Source organism: Chlorocebus sabaeus, chromosome 9 (genome assembly GCF_047675955.1).
Source record: "Chlorocebus sabaeus isolate Y175 chromosome 9, mChlSab1.0.hap1, whole genome shotgun sequence".
Classification (NCBI taxonomy): Eukaryota; Metazoa; Chordata; class Mammalia; order Primates; family Cercopithecidae; genus Chlorocebus; species Chlorocebus sabaeus.
This window is the reverse complement of record NC_132912.1, coordinates 11,557,224-11,569,470: the sequence shown is the minus strand read 5'-3', so window position 1 is coordinate 11,569,470 and position 12,247 is coordinate 11,557,224.

The following is a 12,247-nucleotide window of genomic DNA, read 5'->3' as shown; positions in this document are numbered from 1 at the left end:
CACCTCCTGTGGGACCTCAGGGGCTTACTCTCTGCCTCAGGTACTCCTCTACCGAATGGGGGCTGTGACAGCTCCTGCTCTTGAGACCATTGTGATGATTAAATGAGTGAGTACTCGTAGTCAGGCATCTGTAATCCCAGCTACTCAGGAGGCTGAGGCAGGAGGATCGCTTGAAGCCGGGAGGGAGAGGTTGCAGTGAGCTGAGAACTTGCCACTGCACTCCACCCTGGAAAACAGAGCGAGACCCAGGCTGAAAAAACAAGAGTACTCATAACCGGTGTTTAGTAAATGTTACTGTTACTATTATTGGATTGCCTATCTCTGTGAGCTAATCACCCTATTTGAGCTGCTTGCTAAATATTTGCTGTTTCAATGAGTACATACTTCACTCTAGCCTTCCCTTATGCACAACTGCAAGTTAAAACACTTGCAATAATGCTTAAAACTCTCTCTGGATGTTTCAGTCTGGGTCCAATCAGGAGACTGAAATCACATAGTAGTTAGAACAAGGGAAGACAAACATAAAGAACTATTATGCAGTGATAGGAGAGTGACCACAAAGATGGAAAGAGAACTCTAGCAAGTCTCCCAGGGCTGAAGGGAGAATACCCAATGGATGGCAGGCTTGGAGAGGGGGCAGGCATGGAAGAAGTTGTGGCTGAAGATCACTGGATGGCACAGAAGTCCACTGGGTTAACCTGGTTAGAGCTGGCTCATGTTTCCAGGCAGCAGGAAGAGCCCTCCAGGACAAAGGTGAGCAGGAGCAATGGGGAGGCTTCCAGAGGGGTCAGGGTACTGCTGCCAGCATGAGTCCTGGAGCTCACCAATGTCTGCACTGAGGGGCCTGGAGCCCAGGGGTCACCAGGTGGGGCCAGGGCTCTGAGGCTCCTTGTGCTAGGGCAGGGTGCCACTGGCTGTCCCCCAGCTGCTCAACACACACATACACCACTGACCAGCAATGCAACTGGAGGGAGGAAAAAAAGCAAAATCCAGCACACTGAAATGAGGGTTAGAAATCTACCTCTGCTTGTAATGTTCTCTCACCCTCTACTGACAAAATTTAACATTGCACTTACTCTAAAGGAGAAATGCTTCAGCCATCCAATTCTTGCAGAGCAGGTACTGAAGGATGAATTTTGAGTCAAGAGGCAACACATTGATAGCTGGAACTCTGGGTTAAAAAAAAAAAAAATTGGCAGTATTTATCCACCAGATAGAATAATATGAAATAATTAAAAATTATGTTATAGAAGACTAATTTGCATTTCCGTGATGATTAGTGACGTTGAACACATTTTCATAAACCTTGTGGCCATTGTATATCTTCTTTGGAGAAATGTCTATTCAAGTCCTTTCCCAATTTTTAAATCAAGTTATTTGGGTTTGTAATTTTTTAATTTTTGTTTTTTTTCCCATTGAGTTGGAGTTTTTCATGTATTTAAATATCAACTCCTTATCAGATGTATGGTTTGTGAATATATTTTTCTCATTCTATAGGTTACTTTTCATTCTGTTGTTTCCTTTGATTGTATTTTTTAGTTTGATGTAGGTTTTTTTTTTTTTTTAGAGATAGAGTCTTGCTCTGTCACTCAGGCTGGAGTGCAGTGGTGCAATCTCAGCTCACTACAACCTCTGCCTCCTGGATTCAAGTAATTCTCCTACCTCAGCCTCTCAAATAGCTGGGATTACAGGCACCCACCACCTTACCTGACTAATTTTTGTATTTTTAATAGAGATGGGGTTTTGCCATGTTGGCCAGGCTGATCTTGAACTCCTGACCTCAAGTGATTCACTTGCCTTGACCTCTCAAAGTTCTGGGAATACAGGTGTGAGCCACCATGCCTGGCCTGATGTAGTTCTACTTGTCTATTTTTTTGCCTTTGTTGCCTGTCATTTTGTCATATCCAAGAAATTATTGCCAAGACCAGTGTCAAGAAGTTGTCCCCTTATCTTTTCTTCTAGGAGTTTTATAGTTTCATGTCTTACATTTAAATCTTTAATTGATTTTGAGTTGGTTTTGTGTATGTTGAAAGATAGGGATCCAATATCATTCTTTTGCATGTGAATATCCAGTTTTCTCAAGTGTAGTGTTGAAAAGACTGTCCTTTCCCCATTGTATACTCCTGGCACCCTGTTGAAAATCAGTTGACTGTGTATGCATGGGTTTATTTTTGGGCCATTTTATTTCAGTGGGTCAGTACATCTGTCTGTATGCCAGTGTCATGCTGTTTTGATTACTACAGCTTTGTAATATATTTTGAAATCTGGAAGTGTGATGCCTCTGGCTTCATTCTTTTTTCTCAAGATAATTTTGGCTATTCTTAGTCTTCTGTGGTTTCATATACATTTTAGGATTGTTTTTCCATTTCTGTAAAAGATGCCATTGGGATCTTGATGGGGATTGCATTGAATTGGTAGATTGCTTTGGGTTACATGGAAATTTTAACAATATTGTCTTCCGATCCATGAAAACCTAGAATTTGTGTCACATTACCTTGGTTGTGGTGATGGTATTTTATAAAAAAGAGTAAAGCTCTTTGTTAACAAATAGATTCCTGAATGTGTTCTCCTCTCCCCCTGCCTTTTACCTCCTTCCATTTTTTCTCCTTACTTAGTGAGAGAAAGGTCCTGAGGGATAGTCACTGTGTGTATTAGAGAACTGATGATTTTCACTCCTTTCTTGTCATCTGCCTCATCCCTTATCCAGGAAGAGTTAGGTGGAATGTGTGTAGTTACCTAAAATTGCAAGTCATAAATACTAATCGGCCACCTTCCCTCTCCTTGCTCTCAAAATTCCCCCAGGGACAATGGGTTGGCCTCTCCTCAGGTTTGGGAGAACTAGAAAGGATTTGTGTCCTGGCTTAAGAAAAGGACATGAGAAAATACAATTTCCTGTAATTTTTGCATTTTAGCACACATCTATCTATGGTGAAAACAAGAGTCCCTGGTCTCCAGTGCTGGGGAACCAACATCTAAGAGGTTTCTTTGCTGCTGGACTTTGCATGCATTGCGTTTGCATGCACTGCGTTTGCATGCAATGTGTTTGCATGCACTGTGAATCTCTCTATGGTGTATAGCATTTCTCAGCTTTTGCTTTAATTAGTTTGTTTTGTGCAACACAGTTTAGAAAATGCTGCTAGAGAAAGGTATGAAAGATGTTTATAAATGACCTTTTAAAAAATTTAAATATTAAAATGTTTGTGATCTTGTAGCCTCTTATATTGGTGATTGCCTTCTGTTATAAACAAAGTGTTTTCTCATGAAAACATCACTGCATACATGTACACAGGTATACACACATGCATATGTATGCATTGACAAAGACTGGAAAATTCTACATTACAGCGGTAGCAGCGCTCTGAAATTATCGACCATTTACCCCATCTGTGTGATTTGCATTTGTCTCCATTTCTATGAGTCTTTGTTTCTTTTGTATTAAGACAAAAATAACCGTGGAGTGCCTTTTATTATTATTATTATTGCTGTTATGATGATGATGGCATTTAAAATCATCTGCTAAGTGCCTCTCTGCAGGAGAGCTGGGCGCATCACCTCCCCACCCATCAAGGTGACTGCACAGGGATTGTCTTGATGAGGCAGCAACGACGCAAATGTCAGCCGGGGAAGGTTCCCTGACCCACTAATGGGCAGAACCTACTTTCCTCTTCGGGGCACTCTCGCATTTTCTCAGCGGGTAAAGCCCTGACCCTCTTCTGACAATTATTACTTCGTGTCAAAAGGTTACCATGCTGAGCTGTCCAACTCTGACAACAGAAGACAGAGCAGCCCCTGTCAATCTCTGGGCCATGAGGCTCTGGCAGGGGGTTAAAGGTTCTGGAGTTTTCTGTGGAAAGACATAACATCCTTTTTCCCGTGCTCCCTGGCAGCAGCCTCCCACGCGGGACCTCACCAGTCCGCAGCGTTGCTATGTGCTGGAGCTACAGCCTTCGATGCTGGCACTGTCTTGGCGCCTGGCTCTGCACCATGACAGTGTGACAAGGAAGACAGGCTGCCTGCTGAACGTCTTTGGGACAGAGAAGCTTAATATCCTGGGATTTGTTCAAAAAGGAATTGGAAGTGGCTTCTCGCTCCCTGTCATGAAAAATGACCTATATAAAACCCAGGCTTTCTGCAGGTGTGGAAAGGGAGGAACAAAGGCTAAGACAGGAGAGTTGGTTGAGGACAGGAATTTGAGACCAGCCTGGGCAACATAGCAAGAACCCATCTCTATAAAAAATTTAAAAACGAGGCCGGATGCGGTGGCTGACACCTGTAATCTCAGCACTCTGGGAGGCTGAGGTGGGCAGATTGCTTGAGGACAGGAGTTCAAGACCAGCCCGGGTAAGATAGCAAAACCCAATCTCTACAAAATATTTAAAACTTAGGTCAGCCATGGTGGCTCACACCTGTAATCTCAGCACTTTGAGAGGTTTAGGTGGGCAGATCGCTTGAGGATAGGAGTTTGAGACCAGCCTGGGCAGCATAGCATAATCCCATCTCTACAAAACATCTAAAAATTAGTTGGGTGTGGTGCTGCGTTCCTATAGTCCCAGCTATTCCGGAGGCTATGCTGGGAGGATCATTTGAGCCCAGGAGTTTCAGGCTTCAGTGAGCTATGATCATGCTGCTGTACTCCAGCCTGGGTGACAGAACAAGACCCTGTCTCTAAAAGAATAAAAATAAAAATAAATAAAGGGAGGGCCAAGGGCCATACTTTGACCCCTACACCACGTCCTTCTCGTGTAGCTCATGATGCACCCATGGCGTGGTTCCTGTTGCACCTGCCCTTCTTGGAAGGGTTGATTCATCTGTGAGGAAAGTAGGGGGTCCCCGAGTTAGGCCAAGGGTGGCTGAGGGCAGTGGATCTCCAGAAAGAGGTCACCAAAGTGAGAGGGACCAGCCTGTCTCCAAGAAGCAGCTCCTCTGGGAAAAGCTGGTAGAACTTCCAGGTCCAATTTCAAAAGCACCAGGGACATTAAATTCCACCCTGTCACTTCTCCTGCCCCACTCTGTGTGCACAGCAGCATGGTCCAGAGGAAGTGCAGTGGCTTCCTGGCAATGCTGAGACCCACTCTGTGTGTGAACCCATTTACACGATGAGTGGAATCAAGGTGGCTGATCACAGCAATGGCTAGTATGACTGGAAGGCTCACTGTGTGCCCAAAAGATGTGTTTCACATGGATTATTCCATTTCTATCATTCCTTTAGCCCACGCTTGGACACCTGCTCTGTGCTGGCACCATTCTAGCTGCTGCAATATGGCAGTGGATAAAAAAGACCAAGACTCTTGGAGAAACAAAACATGGTCTATCCATGCAATAGGATATTATTAAGCCTTAAAAAGGAAGGAAAGTCTGCCCATGCTACAACATAGATGCACCTTGAAGACATTATGCTAAGTGAAACAAGCTAGACATAAAAGGATAAATACTGTATAATTCTACTTACATGAGTCCCCTAGAGTAGTCACCATCATACAGACAGAAAGTAGAATAATAGTGGGTGCAGAGGGCTGGAAGGAGAGGGGATGAGGAGTTGATTAATGGGTGCAGGAGTTTCAGTTTGAGAAGACGGAACAGTTCTGGAGGTGGATGACAATGATGGTTTCATAGCAAGGTGAATATGCTTCATGCCCCTTGTATTAGTCTGTTCTCATGCTGCTAATAAAGACATACCCAAGACTGGGTAATTTATAGAGGCAAGAGGTTTAATGGACTCACAGTTCCACATGGCTGGGGAGGCCTCACTATCATGGTGGAAGACAAAGGAAGAGCAAAGGGATGTTTTACATGGCAGCGGGCAAGAGGGCGTGTGCAGGGAAACTTCCGTTTATAAAACCATCAGATCTCGTGAGACTTACTCACTACCACAAGAACAGTATGGGGGAAACCTCCCCCATGATTTGATTATCTCCACCTGGCCCTGCCCTTGACATGTGGGGATTATCACAATTCAAGGTGAGATGTGAGTGGGGACTCAGCCAAACTATACCACCACTGAGCTAGACGCTTAAAAATGGTTCTGATGTAATGTAGTGTAATTTTTAAAGAGACAACATATGTCCTCTAAGGGTCCATGCTGCTGTGGGGATGTCTGTAGTTTAGCAGCTTGTGCTTAATTTGGAAGCTGGAGTGGTGATGAAATGCCTGCAAACCGCAGCGATGGCCAAGGATCCTGGCCCAGAGGGAGAAACACACCCCAGTCCACCCTGGGAGGGCTTTTGCACCAGGCCTGCTGGCTCTTCATTGAGCGCCCCCACCCCACACAGGCCACGTCTCCCAATTCCTTTGTCTCTTTCTGGGGTGGCATCATCTGACCATTGATTCTTGACTTTGACCGTACACTTGACTCAACTGAAGAGCTTTAAACATTACTGACATTTGGGTCCCATCCCCTGAGGTTCTGATATCATGATTTGAGTGCCACTTGGGTTATATGGTTTTTAAAAGCTCCCAGGACCTCGTAATGTGCAGTCAGGGCCGAGAACATGGCCTCCCCAAGGCCAGCTGCCTTTGCCAGGGCACAGTACCTAGGAGCCCTGATACTTGGAAGGGATCACAGAAATATTTTAATCTTCATTTTTTTTTTTTTTTTTTTAAATCAGAGGAAAAGAATGAACTCTTAGGATGAAGAAAATGTCATAGCTAATATTTTTACATTTGTCTTAGGCTGGGTGCAGTGGCTTACACCTGTAATCCCAGTACTTTGGGAGGCTGGATCACTTGAAGTCAGGAGTTTGAGACCAGCTTGGCCGACATGGTGAAACCCCGTCTTTACCAAAAATACAAAAATTAGCCTGGCGTGGCTGCAGGTGTCTGTAATCCCAGCTACTTGTGAGGCTGAGGCAGGAGACTCACTTGAACCTGGGAGGCAGTGCACTCCAGCCTGGCCAAGGGAGCGAGACTCTGTCTCAAAAATAATAATATTTATACATTTGTCTTTATACCAACACAGTCATAAACTATTTTCATTCTTTTTGGAGGAAGGGCTCATGAAGGTCATGGGGCGGCCATCGTCTGCCATGACCCTGCTGTCCTCAGTGCCCCATTCAGAGCTTTGCAGCCACTAGGCACAGAAACACTAGGCACAGAATGAGTTAAGGGATGCACAGGATGAAATAGCACTAAGGACAATGAAACCCTTTAGGATGGAGGGAGATGCTGGCATGAAGTCTCATGGAGTGAGCCCTGCTAGCGGATCTGGAGAGGTGAGGCTGCGAAGAGTAAGGAGTGAAGGTAAGATTGAGGAGAGAGCTACCTAAGCATGATACAGTGGGCATCTCACGGGGGTCCAATAGTGTCTCTCTGTATCTCTGTCATACTCTGTCTCTCTTCTCTGTCTCTCTCTCAATGTGAACTGCAAACTTTGTTCAGTTGGAAGCAGAAGAATTTAGGATGAGTGTTAGGGAAGACTCCCAGAACCTACAAATTATCCAACACAAGAAAGGATTAACAGCCTGGGCAGCATAGTGAGATCCCACATCTACAGAAAATGAGAAAACAGCCAGGCATAGTGGTGCTACCTGTAGTCCCAACTACTGGGGAGGCTGAGGTAGGAGGATCACTTGAACCTGGGAGATTGAGGCTGCAGCGAGCTATGTTTGCATCACTGCACTCCAGACTCTGTCTCCAAAAAATAAGAAAAGGAGAGGATTATTTCCAAGCAGGGCTGGGTCTAGGTGAGTTAGGCCAGGTGTCCAGGTGCACAATCTGAGGAGACCCCCAGACTAGCTTGAGACTTGCGTAGCCCCTCATGTTTGTACCCGGAACACCTCACTGGCCTGCCCTTGTCACTGGTCTGCCCTTGTCACTGGCCTGCCCTGGTCTGGTGATGCTTTCTGGGGTCCTCTGAGTGTGCCTTGGTGTGGATGAAGGGTCTGGATGTGATAACTCAGTAAGCTCTGTTCCTACGGACAATGGCAGCCTTCCTGAGAACACTGGAGAGGATCTTGGCCCTTGGCTCGTTTCAAAATAATTGGAGTAAACCATCAAGCTGACGATAAAGAGTCTCCTGGGGCTCCAGCGGGAGCAAACTCAGCTGGCCGTCCTGAGCCTGGATTTCCACGGCGCTCAGTGGGGAGGAATGCTCTAAGAATTCTGCAGTCAGAGCCTCCTGGGAGGCCTGGCTTGGGTGGCACCTGCCTCTTTGCAGTTGCTCGGGTGCCGCGGCTGAGATGCCTGGTAGGGCACACTGTGCGAGGTGAGCCTGCCTATGTCACTTGCTCTGGCAAGAAGCACAAAGCCCGTTGTATTTATACGTTGGAATCAAGGTGACTGTCGTGTGTTTTCAGGGCACGTCTACCAACATCTGTCACAGTCAGGTTTGTTCCCTGCAGGGTGGAGCAAGACTCCCTTGTACCAGTGGGGAAACTGAGCCTCAGGGCCATGAGGGACTGGGTGTGGGGGTCTCTGGAGTGGTGGGGCTGACACCTGAAGGAGCAGGGACCAGCATGAGCATGTGACATGGGGCTGCACAGTAGTTAGTGTTATCAGGAGTTGGCTCGTGTTTCATGCTGCATCCCTGCTGGGAACCTCCTCCTGCTCTCAGCCCCACCAAGCCCGGGGAGTGGTTAACCCATTATGGAAGATCAGTGCTGGGCCACGCATCAGCCGGTTCCAAACAGCCTCTTCCCCAGTGGCCACTTCCTTTAATCAGTAAACACCTGCACTCCAATTGTCTGCCCCAGTGTTAAAGAAAAAAAATGATTCAGTGACATTTGGTAAAGCACAGGAAGGAAGTCTTCATTCAAGATGTGGTGATAGACACGGAGACTACCTCAGTGGGGTCGTGCCATGGGGCAGAGAGATCGGGCTCACCTCTGAATGCAGCCTGGGCCAGTGGCGTTTACAGTCACGGAGCATCGTAAGGGGAGTGGGCGTCAGTGGACGGATAATTAGTAAGAGGAACATCAGAGGGAAGGGGGATTCTGGCCAAACACACCTAGCAGGATTCTTTTTTAATTTGATTTTTGTGGGTACTTAGTAGGTGTGCCCACAATATTTATGGGGTACATGAGATATTTTTATACCAGCATGCAATGCATAATCATTACATCAAGAAAAATGGGATATCTATCCCTTCAAGCGTTTATTCTTTGTGTTATAAACCAGTGATGCTTTATTTTTAAACATACAGTTGTTATTGACTATAGTCGCCCTGTTGTGCTATTAAGTAGACCTTATTCATTCTTCTATTTTTTTGTAACTATTAACCATCCTCATCTTCCCCCTGCACCTCCTTACTACCCTTTCCAGCCTCTGGTAACCATCCTTCAACTCTCTATCTCCTTGAATTCAACTGTTTTGATTTTTGGATCCCACAAGTAAGTGAGCACATGTGATATTTGTCTTTCTCCGCTTGGCTTAATTCACTTGACATGATGACCTCCAGTTCTGTGCACAATGTTGCAAATGACAGGATCTCATTCTTTTTCATGGCTGAATAGTACTCCATTGTGTATAGGTACCACAGTTTCTCCATCTGATCTGTTCATCTGTTGATGGACACTTAGGTCTTGCAGGGCTCTTGCTGAAAGCCAGCCAGGGTGATCACGCACCACCTAGGGGGTGGTGGAGGATGAGGAAGGACACTGATCAGATCTCGAGGGTGATCAGATGTCCAGGGTGGGGGGTTCTTTCTGAGACTGGATTTTATAAGGAGGTGCACAGATGAGCCTTGGAGAAGGTTCAGGAGCCTGATTACAGTTTAGCCAAGCAAAGTATCTTTGTCATCAGTATGTTCCCAAGTTGAATATACATTTTGGAGGGAGGGTGACTGTTCCTTTAATGTCCTGTAAAGCAACCTGAGACCCCATTTACCCTCAGCTGGAGATAGAGCACAGCCCCTCCCCAGGCATTCGAGGTGCTTTCCTCTAGAATAACAGGGGATCGACTCCCCACCCTTCCACGATCCATGCTGCAGTCTCCTTTTCTGAGGCTCCTCCCGCCTCAGTTCCTGTGTGGCCAGAGCCCTGGGATGTGGCCGACTTCTTCATCTCCTGAAGGACACCGGCCAGGGCCTCTTCCTGCTGACTTCAGAGGTGGATTCATTGCCATACTGATGGAGACGACTGGAAATACAGCCGTCTATGTCCTCAGGAGCCCCTCTTCTTGGGGTGCTGTCCTGATTCCTTTTCTTCATTCCAGCACTCTGCTTCCTGGTCCTCCAGGGAAAGATCCAAGTCTTGCTACTTGAATTGCAGTTCTTTACACGGAGCCTTTCAACCCTGCTTTGACTGAACCCCTTTTATCTGGGTAAGGTATTTGCGGGGAGGAGCAGGCATGTCTTTTAAACCCAAAAGACCCAAGAAAGCCTATCAAAAGCCCGAGAAAGCCCATTTTTCCCCAAAACAAAAGATCACCCACCCTGAAGCTGAATTTTGTCACTTCCCAGGAGAGCCCGCAGTTGAGCTTTGTTTGAAAGGCAGTTCGTTTTCCTTTCTGCACAGTAGTCACTGGGCACTGCCTGTGGACTCAGCCTGGAGACAGGCCCTTGGGAGGGAGCCAGGGAGGGCTGTGGGTGGGCATCGCGCATCGGTTGCCTCTCTGGGTTTTGTGGTGCCCTGTGGCTGGGGGGGGGCTGTCCTTTTCCGGGGAGCAGAGGCTATCTCTGCTGAGGGTTTAACCTCGTTGCTGCCCGTGGGCTGGTTCTTTGACCGTAAAGTTCTGCATTGAGTTCAGCTTTGGTTGCTGGCCTGACTGCCACATCTGGGTGGGGAAGCTTTCTCTAGTCACTTAATGGCTTTCTCTTTGTGCCAGGTAGGGGCCACATCTGGTTTAGAAAACCAAGACCCCCAGGGAGACTGTCACGGGATCTCTACAAAGATCAGGGTCCAGTTGTCCTCCCACGTTCTGGCTGAAGTCTCCGGGAGAGGCAGAGCCTCAGGAATGCTGAGTGATTCTAAGTCAGAGAGGACAGGCTGGGAGACTGGCCGCCTGCAGGGTGTTGGTCGCATGTGCATGCGCACACAGTCACACATCTATGACTATGGACATGCATACACATGCATGGGCAAGAACACATAAATGCTTGTGCATACACAGATGCCAGTATGCACACATGGACACATACATGCACACATACCTACGTACCTATATGATCCCTATATGCACAAGCATGCATGCACACTCATGTATACGTGCACCCACAGATACACATATGCACACAAATATAAAGGCGTGTACGTGTGCACCAGGTCTGCACACATAAACACACCTGGAAGCCAGCTCTGCCACAGCCACTGTTATGCACATAGATGGGTACCCAGCATCCGTATGCTGACCATTGCAGCTTCTGAAACAGCAGTTCCTGAAGTGTCTTCTCCCCAGGTGAGCGGGTGTTCATGAAAATGGCTGTAACAAAGGATGGGTGCCCCGGCAGGTTTTGATGGGATGGGAAGAAGATGAGGTCTGAAGAGCTCAGGGAAATGGAAGGATTTGAGCTGGGTCTTAGGTGGGATTGGAATAAACAGAAGAAGCATGAGGCTGTTAAGATAAAGGGGGCTGTGGAAGTGATGGTTGATGAGGAAGTTCATAACTCAGGTGAGAGCAGGCTGGCTGGGCTGGGGTGGAAGATGCATAGGAGGACAGTCCAGACACAAGACTAGGTGGATAAGGTGGGGCCAGACCAAAGGAGGCCTAAGGGTTTGAGTGATGGGATGGACATTAGGAGTCACTGATCTTTCTTGGAAAGAGAAAGAAGAAGAAAAGGAATGCCTACTGCCATGCTCTTACGCTTTGTTAGTTTCTAAGCTGGATGCTTTAGTAGGCATTTATGAAAATGGCTACAACAGAGTGTATGTGCCCAGGGAGGACTTTATAGGATGGGAGAAAAGATGATTTGTTTCATCTTTACCACAGTCCTGTAAGGTGAGACATTATTACTCCTATTTTTACACGAGTTTACTGAAGCTGAGAAAGGTGATGTAACTGGCCAGGGTTACATAAGTTGTCATAGATTCAGCCAGTTTTCAAACTCAGCTCTCCCAGTTCTGAAGCTCGTGCATGTTCTCTCCCTCCCGAGAAGAGAAACAGAGCTAAACTTAATTTAGAGAAAGATTAATCTAGCTGCAGCAAGGATGCAGACAGCGTGGAGGCTGGGGTCAGGGGACCTGCTGTTGAAATAAACAAGAGCGAGATGAATGTGCAAGAGAAGCCTGGAGCATCTTGTCACACCAGAAAAGCAAGGAGGCTACCAAAGTGGACGCTGGAGCCGAAATAGTTCCTACTGGCTGAAGATGAGGCGATT